The 20,871-nt window shown below is 33.5% G+C and overlaps 1 protein-coding gene across 1 annotated transcript in view; it reads right to left on the reverse strand.

Annotated features, from left to right (window-relative positions):
- LOC149079953 (poly(rC)-binding protein 3-like) overlaps nt 1-20,475 on the reverse strand; it is a 423,390-nt gene extending 402,915 nt beyond the window's left edge. Inside the window, exons 1-2 of the mRNA XM_089238855.1 lie at nt 20,365-20,475; nt 2,687-2,787 (exon numbers count right to left, since the gene is read on the reverse strand). The gene's annotated coding sequence lies outside the window, so the exon portion shown is untranslated. The remainder of the gene's footprint in view (nt 1-2,686; nt 2,788-20,364) is intronic.
- Between the last annotated feature and the right edge of the window lie 396 nt (nt 20,476-20,871).

Consider the following 20,871-nt stretch of genomic DNA (forward strand, 5'->3'; position numbering starts at 1 on the left):
TGTGCTAAGTAAATTTTCAGAAGTGCACTTGTTGGAATTTTTTCTGAAAAAAAAATATTTTTCAAGCCTATATCTACAAAGCTGCTGAATACCGATAAGAATGAATTGTTTTACTTATAATGAGAAATTTCTCCTTCTGAGCAGTTAAAATAATTGCATTTAGTCCCGTTCAGTATAATTATATAATCAATTTAACCCTCTTTAATTACCAACCATAGAAATATCCAGGAGTGGATATATCCATTTCATGGCAAAAAAGTTTAGTGCCAATATTTAAAAAAAATATTTGGTGTTGCATTTTGTGCAATATACTGTATTTATATGATTGACATAGATTAGAGTAATACAAAAATGTCATATAGTGCTTGGCAAATTATTTTTCTATCATTTTTTAACAATTCAGAGCAATATCTCTCCTCCATACATCGTATTTCACTCCTTAATGCAAAGGTCAAAAGTCGTTCTTGCTTTTCTTGTCAAGAAATAGAAGACATATTATGTGCTAATCAGATAAACATTCTCTAGTACGGTTTTTCATTTGGAAAACACTTTTGTAAAACAAATAACTGTGTTCGTATTTCAAATGTTCATATCTATGTTTGTACGTAATTTTATTAATCTCATCCAGAGATTAATTGATTTTATCCTCATCCGTCTGTACAGTGTAAAGGCCTATGCATGCATTTACTTCAACTTTTGATAGAAATGAAACACAGATGAGAAGATGCTGATGCTAGAAATGCATATGCAAGGTGTCCTGTAAGTGCTAGCACCGCCTTCACCTCATAAACCATCCATCGTAGAGGTTTGATCGATTTCAAAAATGCTCAAATGGAGTTCAAAAATTACTCTTTACCAGTTTTAAGAGTGAAAATACAGTGTGTAACAAAATAAAAAAAATCTAAATTTTCATACGATCCCCTGTGCTCTAACTTCCAATCAGAAAGTTTTTGTCCTGTCTCTCTTGATCCCAACAAAAAAATTCCATGTTTTAAGTGCAATATTCATAGAGATATTCGAATTCCGAAAACGCAGAGGAAATTTAATAAAGAACAGCATTAAATGCGGTAAAACAGTTTTTTCCGCATTTAACACCGTTCTTTCCCAAATTTCCTCCGATTTTCGAATTCGAATATCTCTATGAATATTGCACTTAAAACATGGAATTTTTTTGTTGGGATCAAGAGAGACAGGACAAAAACTTTCTGATTGGAAGTTAGAGCACAGGGGATCGTATGAAAATTTAGATTTTTTTTATTTTGTTACACACTGTATTTTCACTCTCAAAACTGGTAGAGAGTAATTTTTTAACGTCTGTTGAGCATTTTTTAAACTGGAATCATATCTCTAGGACGGAGGGTTGATGAGATAAAGTCCATGCTAGCACTTACAGGACACACTGTGTATGTAATATTGACCGGCAGTTTGATGATCCAAGTTAATTAAGATTTTTTCATCAAATAGGCATGATTGTATTACTCCATCAAATAAATATTTCCTTATTTTAATGTTAAGATAACGTATCAGTTCATTTGAAAAGCACAAAGGCTTTCATATATACGTCCATTTCTACGATGGGTTAACAGCAAACTAGAAGTCGGCTGTGGCAGACAGATAGCCGACATATGTCGCTGTGGGTTCACACCTTCCTGGCACTAATTACGCGTCCAATTAATGTTTCAGACGTTATTGAGGGCTTTCCACAAATAGCATCACGTTGAATGAAGCGATCACTTTCACTAAAAGATTTGTTAATTTTACACGATAATTAAGCGTTCGTAATGAAAAGATTTTGTGATTGGTTATATTATTTTTTGTGCATTTGAATTACTCACTAGAATTGAAAAATGTTCAACTTTCTAGCACAAAACATAGACAATGAGAAAACATACACATTCGGATTTTACGGTCACTGCAAAATATTCGACTCTCTATATTAAATGTTAAATTTTTTCCAATTTTAATAATGTGAATGAAATCAACATAAAACGCCAAAATATTCACTAAATATGTTTTCGGCAGAAATTTATGAAATTTGCATTTTTTTTCGAAATTTTGTTGAATGTTCATTCATCATCTACGCGTAAAAATCCAAATATTTTCTTATTTTAACAACGAAAGTCATAAATTTCATAAAACTATAATAAAAAAAATATGTACATATAAAAGCTACAGTGAAAAAATACCAGAAAGATAAAAAGATAAATCGAATGTTCACATGAATGATTAATATGAAATCACAGTATGAAAATTTATTTCTTGATCGTTTGGTTTACGCATTCGTGCTACAAATCTAATCTGATTTTGATTTTTTTTTTTCCTGTTTGAATTCGTTATTAAAAATTGAAATTTCATCTGCATTCTTCAATTTTCAAGCAACGAACATAACGGAAATGAATTTTATTTATGCAGAAAATATTAACGATACATCGGAGCGAGTCCCTTTAATCCTATAACAATAATCAAATATTTCATTTATAACACTCGGGTAAAAATAAGACTACGTACTTTATGCGGCTAGTATTTGCTTGAAGATATTGAAAATTTTAAAAGAAGATGGGAATAAAAAAATAAAATAAAAACGTTATACTGGTTTTAGATGTTTAAAAAATTTATGAGAATACAATATTCTAGAGATCAATATTTTTTTCGATCGCGTTCGGAAATAAGAAACAGCTTAACTTACGTATGCTGCAACGTAAATGAAGTAATCTTTTAGCAAACTCGGACGAAAAAGAAGTATCTTCTAGAAGGAGATGTCTCCAAGAAAGAAGCGCAGGATTTTCTCTATAAATGAACAAATAAAAACCAATCCGAATCACAAATTTGAAAATTTAATTACTTTCTCATTTGCGAAAGATGAAGTTAAAAAAAAAATTACAAGGAATAAATATCTTCTTGTGCAGTCTCGATGTACAAGGAGAATAAGTACCGAGAATTAATGAATAAAGAACGAGATGTTTCTTTTTAATGTGAAATTTTAATTCATTCACATCGTTAGACATTGCAAAGCATAAATATATATTTAATGTTGTTTTCTCGTTAATGTTCTATTTATAAAACGTCGATGAATGTAATTTAAAACTTGAATATATGAGGTAAAGAAATTCGATGAACTGCTAATTAAATTACATAAATTTTGTTTTAATTATTATCAAGTCCATTTCGCAGGAAATAGATTGATTTTCTAACGCAAGTTGTGTAAAGCTCTCCAGTTCTGTTTCTTTGGAACGAATAACAAATGTAACGCATTGCAAGATTCATCGAAAGACTGGTTACTTGTGGAGATGAAGATTACAAGGAAGAAAATTCATCACTGCCTCCACGGGAACTCGAACCCCGGTCTCTCGCTTGCCGGACGAGTGCTCTACCATCTAAGCTATGGAAGCAGATAGAATATTTCAACCTTGGAGCGTATATATATGTTGAAAGGCACCGTACATGGACGGCGTCAACAATCAACTAATAGCTCGCGGATGAACGCAGGTGTCGAGGAGATATGATCGAAATGTTCAAAATTTTCAATGGGATGGATAGGATGGACCATGAACTTTTAGTACACCGCTAATCGACTGCTTTTACAAGGGGACACCAGTATCGATTGGTGAGGGACAATGCAAGGTTATGGTGTCGCAGGGAATTTTTCTCTAATAGGGTTGTTAATAAATGGAATAGCTTACCCCCGGAGGTAGTAAATTGTAACATAATTGACACGTTTAAAAAGAAATACGATAAACATGTTGGGGTAAATCGAGAAGCTATCCATTCTTAGAATAAGACAACCATAAGTATTCTTTATGGGCATAGTATAATATTTTATCATGTATATATATTGTTTATAATTTGTGTTGATTGCATTTTTATTTAATTGGGTATATTTTTGGGGCTGTATTTTTGAAATATATAACATCCATATTTTTATGGGCATCTTTTTATCTGCCACCTCGTTGAGCATTTTGCCTGTTGTGGCGTTGTATTTGTATTTGTATGACATAGGCCAACCAGATGGCCATAATGCATATAGAAATGTCCTCTCCACTTGTCAATACAAGATTCATCGAAAGACAGGTTATTTGGTTATTCGATGAATCTTGTATTGACAAGTGGAGAGGACATTTCTATATGCATTGTGGCCGTCTGGTTGGCCTATGTCATTCACGAGCTATTAGTTGATTGCTGACGCCGTCCATGTACGGTGCCTTTCAACACATATATACGCTCCAAGGTTGAAATATTCTATCTCCTTCCATAGCTTAGATGGTAGAGCACTCGTTCGGCAAGCGAGAGACCGGGGTTCGATTCCCCGTGGGGGCAGCGATGAATTTTCTTCCTTGTAATCTTCATCTCCACAAATAACTAGTCTTTCGATGAATCTTGTATTGACAAGTGGAGAGGACGTTTCTATATGTATAACACATTGCCTTTCAATTTTATTTGATTTATCAGACTGGTGTTCCAGACTATGAATATTATTATTAGTAATTTTTGGTTACTAAAATTCGTGAAAAAGATTTATTTTAAATTCAGGAATTATCCTGAATTTAAAACGAAATTTTGTTTCAGAGTCAATAAGCATCAGCAATAATTCGAATAAGTGCAGTTATATACATCGATACCATTGTGTTCAATTTGTAATAAAATATTATCGAAAGGCTTGAATAAGTTTAATTCACTTATATTTTTTAGTTTATGTATCTGTATGTTTTAACATGCTAGTTGTTGCTTGGAATTTTTTTTTGATATGAATGAATGTCACCACAACGATTAGTTTAGAAAAAATGTTTCAACCTATTCACATTCAACAAATCAAATAGAAAATGTATCAGGTTATTAATTTTCAAAAAATTAATAAATAGTAAATATTCATATTAATGCAAAGACTAATTCAATGATATAATTAAAAAATGATTGAAAAATTAGAAAATTCTTCATATTCATTTTCAACCATTTTTAGAACATCACATACTGGTATTGAAAAGAAAACAATTCCCGTAAATCTCAAATTAAACTCGTACTTATATTGTATTTAAAGTAGAGATTTATTCAAAGTTAAAAAAAACTTTATTCGGAAAGAAGATAAAAGATTCGAACGTCGGAAAAGTTTTCTTTCCGACGATATTTCCCTTCTTGTGAATTTCTTTAAAGAAATACAAATTTGTTAGCGCCTTTAAACGCACGCGGAGAGGTTTATAGTGAGAGATGGACTCACTCATAGGTTGCTAAAGTACTAATATATACGACGTATATACTGGAAGGCGTACGGGACTCGAAAACGTAATGGACTATGTGAAATTCAATTCGCAATCCCAACGTAAATGGAAGGATCTGACAAAAGAAATTTCGCGAAAGAAAAGGGGATTCGAACGTAATATCCTTGAAAATAAAGTTCACATTTCCAAAATTGTGAGAAAATCACCCCTATTTTGTTAAGTGTTGCCCAGGGAGAGAGCGCATCGCTTTACCACCGACCCGACAGGGCTGTAATGGGTATATCGATCGAAAGAGGTTTTTTTATTACCATTTTCCTCTCAAATCTGTGCTTTGAAATTCTCTAAAACTTTTCGCAAATACTGCCTAAAATTTCCGATATATTTTTCCGACGAAGTCTTCGGAATTGTGATTTTATTTACAAACGCCTGCTTTAAAAATCCAGACTTTCAGTCGATTTGCGCTCTATCAAGAATTTATTTTTATACATTAAAGATTGTTTCATTGATGAAAGTGCATTGTAAAAGTATACCAAAAATGAATGCATTCTTTAATTAAAAATCTTCAATTGAAAAGTACTAGTTTTAAAGTTCAAAGTACTATACATTTTAAAATGCAGTATTAACTATTTTTAAATTAAAATGTATCAGCTATCAAAAAAATTTATGAGACTAGATTTTCAATAACTCGAATTCTCAGAATTACATTAGACTTTCTATTGTATACACATGTTCTACATTGTATTGACTTCTACGTTATTAAATATCTCCAACGATCAAACGCCACAAAAAAGAAATTCCGAGAGAATTGTTAACCATTCAAAATTAAATTTTACACATCAAAGACATCGTATAGTACAACCGATACTTTTTTCCGCAGAAAGTTTCGATGAAAAATATCAAAAGAATATATCGTAAAAAAACTGTTTAACATGAAGTAAAAAAAAGCGAATACAGCAAGAAAACTAATAGAAAATGACAGAGCGGTCAAAGTTGTTTTTTTCCCAAGTATGTCAGGCAAAGTACTGCTACAAAAAAATAAATATATAAAGAGTAGTGGAGTAATTAATACCGGTAAGAGGATGACTTTTTGAAATAACAAAATGGCATTCTGACATGAAAAGAAGGGAAAAAAATCTGATGAAAAATTCAATGAATTTCGAAGAAACTATTGCCTATTAATTGCTTCAACAAAGAAGTCCAGTATTTTTTAAAAGTATTTTCTATTTCACATGACTAACAATTGATTCCTCTCCAATCGTTCGACTTTAAATAAAATACATTGGATAGATAGGGGAAAAAAATAGGCATTTTTTTAGTTTTTTCAGTTAAGCTCATTTCCTGTGTTTGGTAAAGGCTTCCGTAACTGTATTTCGTTTCATTAAAAGAATTTTTTTATTGTTGAAAAATACCGTCTATCTCTTTCTTAAAAAAGAACACACAAATACAATTTTTTTCTCTTCCATTGTAACTCCTAAGTAAAAAAACACGGTGTGATTTTAATGTGTTTGAATCAGATCAATGCCATTTCAAAGAAATCACTATACTTTGATATATTTTTATGGAACTGGGAAAAATATAACCATAAAAAACAGAAATTATGGTATTTTTATCAAGATAATGTAGCACAGAGAAACTACATCGAGTAAATGGGTGAAAGAACTAACTCTCAATATAATTGGCCGAAATGCATCACTTGGACACGAACTTGAAGTCAAACCAAATAGGGCAAAAGAGCCTTTCCCATGTTAGATTCCACTAACATGTTCATGTCATTAGAAATCACTGGCACGTACGAGAAAAAGAATGTAGAAATCAATAAGACGTAAAGAAGAGACACGATTACGAAACGCATGTGAATCCTTGCCTTTAGCCAAATTTAGTTACTTGTACGAGGGGTCGTTTGATAAGTGAAGTAAATTTCTATGAGATAGCAGCACGATTACTTTCAAATTATTACAATTGTATCGCTCTTTAAATCCTGTCACAAGAAGATTAAGAATAAAGAGCTTTGTGGTTTGCTTTTTGGCATCGTTCTAAGATTCTAATAGTTACTCTGAAAGAGTGAATAATAATAAGTGCCTTGCAGTGAAAGAAATTTTTATTTTTTATCAAAAATAGTTGCACGCAGCCCAGATCAGAACTGAATTGCAATGGGTTCATTGAATCCCTGCGTCATCATTAAAGACCATTTATTTGTGGATCAATGCATTTTTAAACGGGCCACACATCCACCGAAAAGAACGTCCTGGGCACCCGGTATAGGTCATTGTAAAAGTCCATGGTATCGTCATGGAAGTTCTTAGATTGACATAGCTGATATATTGTGAGCATTTCAATAGTACGGGTTCACAATATTCCCCATTAAAAATTAGAAATGAAAATTTCTTTGGGCAAGATGGGTGCCAGGATTGCTCACGACCGATTAAAAGCGAACGCAAAAGACATTTCAAAAGAAAATTTATCGATATTGGCCCATAACCCTTTAGATTTTCGGCGTCAATTTTTGGGCGTGGGTGAAACATGTATTCACGAGCATACGCCAGAGTCAAAACAGTGAATGTAGCGTGGTGAAACAGCACAAAAAAGGCAAATCGGATTTGTCTACTATAAAACAGTGATTTCTACACTTTTTTTTTCTTTTTGAGATTCACAATTCATTGTCTATAAGATACGTACTTCCAGAAGAGCCAGAAACAAAGCCAAAGGAATTGGAAAACATAATGCGATATTTCTGGAAATTTGAGAGAGTAGCTACAGATGAAACCGTCAATATTGGCGTACACAAAAGAAGCCCTATCTCACCAAGCTAATACCCCCATCTCACCAATTTGGCTTTGCACCAATCCCTCATTCACCAATACCTACGTATTTGGCCCCATGTGACTTTTCCCTGTTTGACTTGGTGGAAAAAATCATTAAATAAAAAGCCATTGCAGCTGTAAATTACTACCTTGAAGAGTTAGGAAAAACGTAATTTTTGGGCGGGATAAAATTTTTTCTAACATTATTGGAGAAAGTGTGTGGAGCTTAAAGAATACAATGACAAAAAATAGCAGTTTTTCCAAAAAAAATGGCGAACACCCGTTTTACTTATTACCTTACTTATCGAACGACCCACGTATGTTTTTCAATGCTGACGCATAACTGGAATTAGGGGAAGACATATTGAGAAAGAAACGTCAACTACTGAAGAGTTAACCGCCTAAAATCACCTAAGAGGTAAAACATTTGTACAAGACTATCCCGAAGCTATGTACAAGAAAAAGAACTTCCATCGATTATTTTTTAAAAAGCTGAAATTAATACTGGGCAATTTCTTGCAGAGATAGTGTTTTTGTTTGTTCTAAATCCTACATCGCTTTTAGGAACTCGAAGGAAATGATGTCTTCCAGGTCACGTGCTTCAGTCAAGTAACCTCAAGGGAACTACTTATCGACCAAAATTCTTTCTCTATGTTCAAACTTTTCACTGACTATGTTTTTTCCCATTCTTGCTCATGAAAAAAAGTCACTGTTAATTACCCTTATTTTTTGACAGAATTTTTCAATCTGATTATCAGATTGTTTATCTCAAGAAAACAACTCAAAATATGTGAATTCCTTACACTCTTAGATTGTTCTTTCTGTTTGAAGCGTCAAATGATGATACGTGCAATCTGATATGTTATCTGGGGTAATCCGATATGTACGATATTTTATTTCCGATCTTTTTGAAAAAAATATTGCAGTTGTTTCGAAAGAAATGCAATTAAGTAGCGTAACAAATGAATAGTAAAGTAAAATAACATGAATAGATAATTTTTTATGACTATGACTTCGCATCATATTAAAATATTTGAGAAATAAATTTTTGAAATACTATTCAGAATTGCTTCGGATTGGAAAGCGTCAATAATAATTGAAATTGTCAATGTGTCGTTAATTATTAAGTGTTTCACAAGCTGTGGTTCAGACACTTCTTTTTTTTAATACTGAGAAATTTCAGCAGGAATTTTCAATATACACTCATGTCCATAAATTAAGGGTAATGCCAGCTCCGGCAAATAAAGGTTCAGAAACAAAATAAACGTTACTTATTCATGAAGCCCATTTATTAAACAAAAGATAAAGAACAAAAACGATGGTGTATGTATGATACCATTCATAAAAACTACGATTTTTGCTCCCTGGAGCAATTGTAAAAAATATCTCCTTTACAAAAACTTACTATTACATGGCTGGTATGATGGTTAATGCATTGTATGTCTCCCATGCGATGAAATACAGTCCGTACAACGCCTAGGCATGCTTAGTATCAGATTATCGATCTGATCTTGGGGAAGATCATTCCACTCAGCAAGCAATGCTCTCCGAAGTTCCGGTACACATGTAGGAGGTGGTTGACGGGCTGCAACTCGTCGGCCAAGCATGTCCCACACATGCTCTATCGGATTCAAGTCAAGTGAGAATGCTGGCCATTCCATACGGGTTATATACTCAGATTCAAGGCATTCGTTTATGATGTTTGCTCGGTGAGGACGGGCGTTGTCATCCATAAACACAAATTCTGCGCCCATGGCACCCCTAAACAAACGTACATGTTGTTCCAGAATGATGTCCCGATAAATTTGGGCTTTCATGGTTCCGGTTTGAACATGCGGATCTGTTCTGGAACCCAGTATAATTCCACCCCAAACGAGCAATGCTGCACCACCGTAACGGTGTCGTTCAATGATGTTGTCTTGGTGGTAACGGGTACCTGGCGTTCTCCATATGAAAGTCCGACGTGAATCAGACTGCAAGCTGGACTCGTCGGAAAACATCACACAAACCCACTGTGACGATGTCCACATTGCATGTTCTCTACTCCAGGCTAATCGCTGCCGACAGTGAGTTGCCGTGAGCGGAACACATCTGACAGGCCTGCGAGCATATAGACCAATATCTCCCAAACGTCTGTACACGATTTGCCTTGAAACTTTGGTACCCGTGGCTGCAGATAGCTGACGAGACAGGTCGGATGCTGTGCTCCGTCTGCTTCTTTCGGCAGTTACTGCCAAATACCGATCTTCATTCGGCGTTGTAACCCGGGGGGCGACCTGTACTGTAACGTCTACTGACATTTCCGTTATCTTGGAATCGTTTCCAAAGCCTAGAGATGACACTTTGGGCAATTCCAAGTTCCTCGGATATTTCCATCTGAGTACGCCCACATTCCAGGCGGCCGATAATTCTACCACGTAAAAAATCATCCACATGCGTCCTCTGTGTCATAACTATTCGCTTATGGCACTGAGCGCCTTACAGAACTCTTGTGAACAATTTCACTTCTTTGCCACCATTCCTTATATATACCCCCTCTTACACTCTCGTCATTGTGACGTACTATCGGCATCATCTGGTGGCTTCCTGAAATTTGCATATCATTCTTGCAGATGTGTGTGATAATTCTACAGGTGAAATTTTTACTTTAGATTTCGATTTCCGTGTGATTCTGAATTATCCTCAATTTATGGACATGAGTGTAAATGAAGCAATAAATTAAAACAAGTAAAAATGTTGATCTGAAATCGTTTGAGATCAATCAAAATATGCTGAGTCGGTTTATATATATATATACACATATATTGTGTAAGTTTCATTGTTTATGTATTATGAAAAACTGAAAAAACAATTAATTATGTGAATTGGAAATTGAAAACTTCAAAACTTTAGAATGAAAAAATCGAAGAATTCAAAAATGAAAAACGTCGTAGCCAATGTCTAGGGCTTTCATCAGTGGGGAACTCCTTTCTATACATATATATGAACTATATCCTCTTGTCACAACATTTCCCTCAAAAATACCAATTTTCATGAAGTTAAAGGCGAGTGTAAAAATCAAGATTAGATATGGTACAAAAAGAAATAAAAAGTTAAATTTAAATGAAAGAGTGACCCTTACACTCGGTTAACCTTTGAAATTTTAAACAAAAATGAAATAATTATCATGTAAATTTTCGGTGGGTCATTTTAGTTCTAATTAAAGCCTAAAACCAAACATTTTTTTTTTTCAAAAAATTATCTAGCACACAGCGAATTAATTAACCTGGAACATTTTTAAAGCACCGTCAGTGTACTAAACACTCTTACAATAAAAATTAACAATGCCAATTAAAAAATGTTAAATAATAACTACTGAAATACAAGGTGGGCAAAAAGTCCATAGAAACTTTAAAAATGAATAAAAACCGGAAAAATAACCGAAATAAAAAACGATTTGAGGTCACGGGAATTTTTTTAAAGACAAGAAAAAAGTAACTCAAAACACAGCCGATAGGTGGCGCTTGTACGAGCGACTTCTGTGGAAGTATGAAAATGAGACGGTTATAAGAACTTTCGCTCCTAATTCACAACCAGTTCACCGTTGTAAACCGTGTATGTGGACTTGCTGCACTCTGCCGTTGCTGGATTTGTGACTCGCCTGCAATGTGTTATTCCCTGTGGTGGTGGTCATGTGGAACACATGCTGCTGTAATAAACGATTTGGAGGCATTCTGTTCGTTATTTGCGTATCTTTTCTTTGACTTGTGTACGTCAGCACCACCTATCGGCTGTTTTGAGGGTTTTCCTTGTCTTAAAAAAATTCCCGTAACCTAGCGATGCTAACCATGCAAACTGTTTTTCATTTCGGTCATTTTTCCGGTTTTTATGAATTTTTAAAGTTTCTACGGACTTTTTGCCCACCCTGTATGTTGAATATACAGTTGCCTGAACATTCATTCATATTACCAAAATAAATAACCAAAGGAAACCAAAATTTGTTAGGAAACACTTTGTGGAGATACAGTGCAACTTTACTAGTGACAAAAAAATAGTTTTGCAAACAATTTTACAGTGACGACTAAAAGAATTATATTAATTAACATATTTAAAAACTAGTTATTCCACACTTCTGCTGTCATTCGATAATCGTAAATAGCTGTATATATACAGCCTTTATACTTCAGTATACAAACACCCAACAACGTATGTGAGAAATGTTACGGGGGTTAAAAAGAAAATGGTACTTTAAAGTACACAGTCAGTAGCCAACAGGTAAAGTACTAAAAGATGCGCGGAGAAAGCACTGAGTTAGAAAGTTTTGGGTCTTCTATCAGTAAAATTGCTAAAATAACACAACTGACGTTGACATAGTCTTGTACAGAAGCCAAGCATATAGGAAATACTTTTTTACCAAGAACAAAACTAACATATCATGTGTCATAAGCAGTAGCGTTCTTAAAACTGTCTAAAAATGAATACTTATCGACAGTGTGGGGATCTTAATTCCTTTGAAGTTTTTTTCTAATAGAAACGCCACTGATCAGCAATCGAAAACAACTGGCCAAACACGCGTAAACCAATGAAAGAAAATTTATAGTTTTCCTTAACAATGTTAAAAAAATTATTTGAATAAAAACCAACCTGTTTGAATGCGCTGCTTTGCTTGTCTGCAGCAGGGCTGTTGCTTTGTTGCAGTGCGTTCGTCCGTGCGCGTGTGCTTTAAGAATTTACTGTTTGAATTCTTAACGCTTTACCATTTCTCTTTATTTTCATCGTTGCTTAACTTTTCACCTCACGTATATGTTTAATTATCCAATATCAGTCAACAAAGATTGTTTATGAACCACGCTAGCCAAGGAAAGTATTCCGAGAGTCATTTTTGAAACCGAGAAACCATTTTTGTCGGACGAATTTTTTGAGGGTTTCAGATTTATCAATTTCTAATATATTTTCAAAGTAGCGCATCATTTGAGCTGGATATTACTTGGAATATATGTGAAATTTGGTTTTCTTGAGTCAAATGTGTTCAGAGATATTCAAACATTGCATAAAAATGTCACGGAATATTTGTCAAAAGAAAATGACATATTTCAGCTATTTTTTTTAAATGCCTTCACAGTTCATACGCGTTCATAGAATGAAGAATGAACTCTGCAAGTCGCGATCTTCAAAACTCTGACAATCGGGGAAATCAGTTTACCGATAAACTAGAACCGGAATATCATATATTTATGCTCAAATTTTTCGTACAGTTTTTTTCACTGCTAACGTGGCAAAGATGTAATGAAACCAATCACCCAGATAAAGAGAAGAAAAATTTGCGAAAACGACCGCAACGGGCAAAGAAATAAGTTATTTCTTAATTATAATGTTCTAGAAAATAATTTGTTGATGTAATATCATTTTGATTTTTATCACGAAAAGAAAAGAGTATTCTTTTTTACAAAGTATTTATTTAAATTTCTAAATTTAGGAAGGCTATTTCGAAAAGAAGAAGATAGTTCATTCCTATACAGCAAACAACTCCATGGAAATTGTCCCCACTTTCGAAAAGTTTTATCTGATCTTAAAGAATTTCGAAAGCAAAGTGAACAAAGGCAATTAAACATGTCGGGAACAAACGTACTTCAGAAACAATACAACTTGTGTTTCTAGAAATTGAAAGACTTGCGAATGAAAAGATTCACAAAACTTCCTTTTACTCCTGCGGCGGAATTTGTCATTTGGCAGGTCTCCGGCAATCCTATTAGCGTTGTCTGAATATATATATTCTTATAATTAGCGATCCAGAATCCCCACAGACGAGTCACAAATCCATTCAGAATGTTTTAACCCTCCCGACCTCTCACAATAACGGTCTAGTATGGCGATTGAAATTCTGCGCGATTTTAAAGTCGAAAATCCCATAATCTTTCCGAAAACAACAGACTTCACAGAGCAATGAGTAACGCTTGCGATCGCTCAGATTCAGTAATGAGCAACTTCTCCTACTCTTACACCGGAAGAGGAAGCGAATTGTTCTTAATTAATGCACCTTTCTCCGATGCAATCTTCTGGCAATTTCTTAATTACAACAACAAAATATTGATAACTTTCTTCTCGAATAACCATAAGATTAACTTGGTCTGACATTTAACATAATTAAATTTTATTCAAAAACTATGTTAGGATTGTAGCACCGTGCCTCTTAAAACAACATACGAATGCTTCAATTTCTACATATAGCAAATATTTTGAAATTATCGCACTTTGATTTAAATTATGGCAACGTATTTTTGTATGATTGGCTTGCTGGAAACTTTATTTTTTATATTTTCTTGTGTGATTCAAACAATAACCAGAAAATATCCAGGATGCATAGTCAACAGCTGGCTCCACAATTTACTGGCTAACCGTTGATCCTAAAGGCATAGAAAAAGTATCCAAATAACGTGTGAACAAGGCGTATAGTTATTAAATTTTAAAAATAACCTTTTATAGGGACACCCTATGCTTAAAAACCCAATTATAAAGTTTTAGCCCTGTTTCTCTTGAGGCCACAAAAGAAATTCCACGTTTCTAACTGCAACATTCGCTGCGGTATTTGAATTTAAAAAATGTAAAAAAACTGGAAAAAAAAGTCTGAATGAGGGAGGAAACCATTTCCCGTTAGTTTATGTTGTTTCTTCCCAATTTTCTCTATTTTTTTAATTCGAATATCTCAACAAATATTACACTTAGAAATGTATAATTTCTTTTGTTGGCCTCAGGAGAGACGGGGAAACAACTTTCCAATAATATTGGGTTTTTGAGTATAAGGACGTCCGTATAAAAAGTTAATTTTTCTATTTCAATAACTATACAACCCCTTACAATATTAATGACGTTCTGAGGTCCATGTGGTATTTGGATACTTTTTCTAATTAAAAGTATGCCTCTAGGATCAATGGTTTATTAGTAAATTGCGGTGCTAGCTGTTGCCTATGTACTTGGTATATGAACATTTGTTACGGCTTATATAAACTTATCCCTTCTGATTTGGAAGCTAAGTGGCAGCACTATGTTACAGAGCATCATTACAACGCATGATGTTAGGTTTTATTTCTAATTTAGAAACTAAGCGCAGCACAATGTTACATAGTATCATGACAGCGCATAATGTTGGGTTTCACCAATTCCCACACGACTGTCCTCTTCAGAGGTAAAATCTTAGTGGAGATATATAATCCCCTTATACCTCCTTGAAGATAAAACCGTACCAACCCTCTATGGTTCATCCCCATAAAATGTATTGATAAAAAAATTATTTTTACAGAAACAGTAAATTGACGCTGTTGACATATTTTAAATCAGTGTTTCCCAAAGTGGGCAATATCGCCCCCCCCCCGGTGGGCGATGAAATGGTCCAAGGGGACGATAAAAGCTACTGGTTTAACATAGGATCCTATGGGTTCGCTTGAGTAAGGGGTCGATGAGTAAGAAAAAATTCTGAAGAAGAGGGCGACGGAACAAAAAGTTTGAAAAACTATGTTTTAAATCAAAACAATACATCGACACAGCAATTTAATTAATTAGAGTAGATTTTTAATTAGCTGAAATGGTTAATTAAGTTTAAAATTACAGTCTGGATTTCTTTTACTGTTATCTATAAACAGACAATATCATGCTTAGTAAATTTGAATAGTTGTTTCCTTGAATTTCGATGTAAAATTGCAGCTGTCATCAAAAACTTGCACCAACAAGGAACCAACCGTTTCCAGGTTAAAAAAAGTATTGTACATATCTAGTCGTATTTTGTATTAAAATGACACTAAAAGATGAACTTTATAAAATGCCAAACAAATTGACAAAAGAAACTGGTGTGATTGACTATGCATATCATGTATATTCAAATGTTCACAGAACCATATAAGTTGCTTTAATGGCGATAGATTGTCTCGTGGATAATGAAGATGAATTAAACTCAAAAAAAAATGCATTCAAGTATTCATATAACTCCAAAAAAAATCAAATGCATAAAAACTAATTTTTATATATTACAAGTTTTTTTTTATTCATTCTTATTTAGATTCAAAAATTATTTCTTCAAAATAGAGAAATCGTGTAACAAAAGTCTACAAAACAAGATCTCTCCGTGGTTAAATCTCCTGTTCGGTACATACATATACACATTTCCCAATAAAAATTTGAGAATAGCATAAGCTTATAAAAATCCAAGAATGTATAAGGAAACATCTTGGACGCGTATTCTCGTTCGACATTTCTCTCTTTTTATTATCATTTGTTTGTTTGTTGAGTTTGGGGAAGATGTGAGGAAAACCAGAGCTCGGTTAAAATAATCCATTTTCCAAATTCTGTTGGTCTAAGCCAATAACTAACTCTAAAGCAAAGTTTTTGTGCACATATTCTTTCGAAATCTATTCTTTCGATATAAGGTACAATAATATTTAAGTCACACGCGCCCTCACTTGAGTACTCTGTTACTTTACACGTAAAATCCTTTCACCCAAAACAAATATTTTCATTTTTTAACCGTGACTCTGTTTTTCAGTTGCCGGGAATTTCAGTTTATTCTGTGGTACGATATTCATCGCAAATATGTCAGAGTTTTGCCATGAATGAGAAAGAGAGAGCAATTGAAATAGGCTACAATGCAGTGTACCATTTACGTGTATTGCAGTGTACGCAGTTAACCGAATAATTAGCATTGGTATCTGAATAATTTAGGGTAATCCGCTATTTACGTTTTCTTGTCTGAATAATGATTGTGTTTTTAATTGGGTTGCTGTATTTTTGAATTTTATGACATCCATATTTGTTATGGACATCTTTTTCTCAGCCACCTCGTTGGGCATTTTGCCTGTTGTGGCGTTGTATTTGTATTGTATTGTATTGTATTGTATAATGCTAGGGGAATCCTTATTGGCTCTTATTTAAAAAATCAAACAATATTTTGAATTAATGACAATCGGCTCTTTGTTAAATTTCCTACCAGAAATTTTATCAATTTTATTTTGGTGATTTAGTCAGTTTCAAGCCTTTGAAAAATGTTCGTCACTGTAAGTACATTATGTACAAGATGCAATCAAAACGAAACCCTGCCACTCATCCTCCTCCCCCACAGAAAATATAGGGTTCGAGTTATAAAAACGTGTCACTGGTGACCCCAGGGAATAAGGCGATTGAAATGTTGAGAAAGCTTTTCGTGTGACTACTCTCGGGAAAACACAACTTGATGAATAGCGTGTGAATTTCAGACGCGGACAATAATCCTTAGTAAACAACAGATGTTTTGGGTGTTTTTTGACAAGCAAAACTTCTGATAAGATCGAAATAGTTAGAGTAAACAATTTGCAAACCTTGTCGAAATAGTTGATATAAATGTCGGATCCGTCTAAAAAATTCAAAAAAGCTCATTGATTATGCCCAAATTGTCCGGTGAAAAATACACATTCGCTTACTGTAGACTAGGCGCAACAGTTTCTTCAAAGAAACAATATTGCTACTACTATTTCTCTATTGTTTTCGTTGTTTTCATCTTCCCATTTGTGACTTTTCGATATTCCCAGGAATAAATGAAAGAATATAGATTACGTGACGGGATTCGGAGCTTTAAAAAAAATTTAGGACAGCACGAAAGCTGCATGAAACACCCTATAATAACATACCACCCAGAATGTTTTCAATGAGCGGCAGAAACACTGGGATGATCCATAAAAATAATACTCTCATAGTGGTAGATACCTTTCATAAGTTTCTTACATAACAATATAATGAGTGCACGCTCAGATAAAAGAATTTTACGGTGTCAGTAGGCTTACTGGAACTTTTTGGTCACACCTTGTATACAGTGTTTTTTATCAAATGTCAGATTTCTACATATTCAACACCTGGTTTAATTAAAAACTGCGTTTAGAGTTCTCTCCAGAGAGCCTTCTTATTATAGAGAATATACAAATGCGAAATTTCATTTATAATTTTATTTAATTTGTTTTGAATGCCTTGTCAAGCTGTCATTAAGCTAATTCAAGGGCTCAGAATTCTCTTTCGACACATCTGCCATACATTCATTTTTTTCTGGGTTGTTCAAATAACGGAAAATTAACCGACAACGAGTTAAGATTAAAATTAATAATAAAATTAAAAATAATCGGTGTTATCTGTTTTAATAATAACTTCGTCATCAACGCGTGCTGTAGGGTCCAAAACAATTTCATTAGATGTAGTTTTCAGCTGTTAAAGCCCTCTCAAACTTATACCGACTAATTCCTTTTACCGAGTAACCAAAACGTAGCCGCAATGTCAGCTCAAACATGTAGTTTTTCAACAATTTTGCATGCTGTACGTCTTGAACCACGTCCAAGAAATTTATTTTATTTACTGTCAGGTCAATCTCTGTATAAGCTTAACCCTTAAATGCGCAGCTTTGGATATGTGCGAAGGGTCCTTTAACCAGTCAGCTGTCCAATTAATTTCTCCTTTTTTTTCCTTTTCTAAAAGTTTGAATCAAATAAAACAAATTTTCCTGATTAAATTTTTTATGAATGCATTTAAACTGACTTCATGTTCTTAATTGTTTTTTTTTTTTAAATCATCAACAAAAAAAATTATGATAATTGAAATAATTACCAATTAGTTTTCAAAAATTGAAATAATTAGATTAAAAATCGGCTCGATGTCATATGCCGTCGGAACCAGCTGACTTTTTAAATGTTCATTACTGCAGCCAGTTTGAAGATGAAAATTCAGAACCGCCTTTGCACATAAGTTGAGGTCATTTTCTTTCCATTTCATGTTTTGAATTTGCTGGTAGATGTCACAATTAACGACAATAACTCTTTGTTGCAGAGCATATGTGGATGTGATTTCGCTAATTTGGTAAAATGTTTTTTTGGCATTTTTTTTTATTTTGAAGTTTGCAATCCGTATTTTTCTTTCTTACTATAGTTTGAATCACACAAAGAAGTTATATATTTGGAAAGTAATATTACTTCAATATATCTAAATTATATGCGATGTTACGTCCTCTGTACGTCCTTTTTAAAACCCTGTATAAGCAGTACGATTCGAAATAAATTTTTTAAATGATTTTTCAGGCTTTCTATACATGCCCGTAACTATGAAAAACATTATCAGCTCGAAAAAAAATTGAGCACTTTAGGATTAACCTTTCCATAGAAGACGAACTTTATGAAAAATGCTCCAACACACTACAGTACTCATTTATCTTAGTTTGAGTCCTGTAGTTATTGGTTTTAAATGCTTCGTAAGAAAAGTATCATTCACACATAATTTATATGTTTTGTTTAAATAATAAAACATAAACTATCAAAGAAATATAATTTATTTTATCCAATCTCCTAGACGAGTTCTGTTTTGTCTGGAATTTTTCTTTAATATTCCAAAAAATACACGTAATATTTAAATTTTTAATCAATATTTGATTTTCGTTACTCCATCTATTAAAATTTGAGACAGATTAACCAATATATTATTTGAAAAAATTACGCTTGCAAAACTTCTAACGAGTATTCAGAGATATAACATCACTTATAAGAAAATGTTTCTACCCAAGTATGACTTAAATGCGTCCGATATAATCCATAAAAATAATAAGCACACATAAATGTCATTGTACCTGATATTTCTGCTTGAAGTCTTGTTTCATCATTGAATAGTTTTTTATTATAAACCAGCACAATGATGTGATTTGAAGAAATCCAAATGTCTCTCTCTTCTCTTAGCTTACATTTATGCGAAAACCACAATTTATTGCATTAAATTCATTTTAATAGGAAACAAGTGGTACTAGATTTGATATCACAAGTTTCATTTTATTTTTCATAATGCTGAAAAATTAATTTGAAACATTTTTGTCTAGTAATTATGAATACAACAGATATGCGTTTTTTGAAAAACATTCGTAAAAAATCATCTCAACATCAAAAGAACTTCAGAGCCATTTCTAAAACATGCAACACTTTGATATGTTGGCATTTAAGTGAAAAAATATCTATTTATGAAAATTCGTCTCTACGTAATTTATTATATTATCACAAAGTAAATTGGAATTCCAATTATCTTAATCCTACATTTTTAAATCTTAAATAATCCGTGAGTTAGAAAGAGAGAGAGATCTGTTCTCTTGCTAGAAAAAAACAAGCAAAAATCTCAGTTTAAAAAATAATTTTTTGAAGAAATATTCATTTGCATGAAGTGAGCAAAAAGCGGTAATTACCTAAAAACTCCCACGCTCACACGAGCGCCTTCATTAAATCTGTCCGAAGAAGATATACCGGCATTTTATCAAAATCTCCGGTATCCGTTATTGTTAGTAGAGATTGGATAAAATATATAAATAAAATTCTCTCTCAAAAAAGTAATATATTTACCTATTCTTTCAAAACGCAGGTGCCTTGAAATTTTGCCAACGAGCTCACAGCATTTACGGGAAGAGGCTACAGGTGCACAGTCATGCTGACAATAACCAGAAAAATTACTTTATCGGATCATAAAAGCTATAAGAATCAGGACGAAGCTACCAAAAAATTTTTCACAGCGTTCATACCTGATATTACCTGAATCCACATGTGATTCACATCGCGATTGTATCAAATCGATAGCTTGAAGTAATGTACAGTACAGCGCCATCTATGACACCGGAACAAAACTAAACTTTTTTGAGTGGTTTTCTTCCACGCTGAACACGTGCGTAAATATAGCGTTCTGTTGTCACCCCTTAAGGCAAAGGGTGCTCAATCTTTAGGAGAGTGCGGGCCCACTTCATTGATTTGAAAACGCGTTGCAGGTTACTTGAGTGTTCTGTAAATGTGCCACGGACCACTCAAGTGATCTGGAAAAGTGTCGCAGGCCGCTTAAAAATGCTCTGGAACTGTACT

Source organism: Pholcus phalangioides, unplaced genomic scaffold, assembly GCF_987345545.1.
Source record: "Pholcus phalangioides strain wild (caught in Gottingen) unplaced genomic scaffold, Ppha-v1.0 ptg000011l_1, whole genome shotgun sequence".
Taxonomy (NCBI): Eukaryota; Metazoa; Arthropoda; class Arachnida; order Araneae; family Pholcidae; genus Pholcus; species Pholcus phalangioides.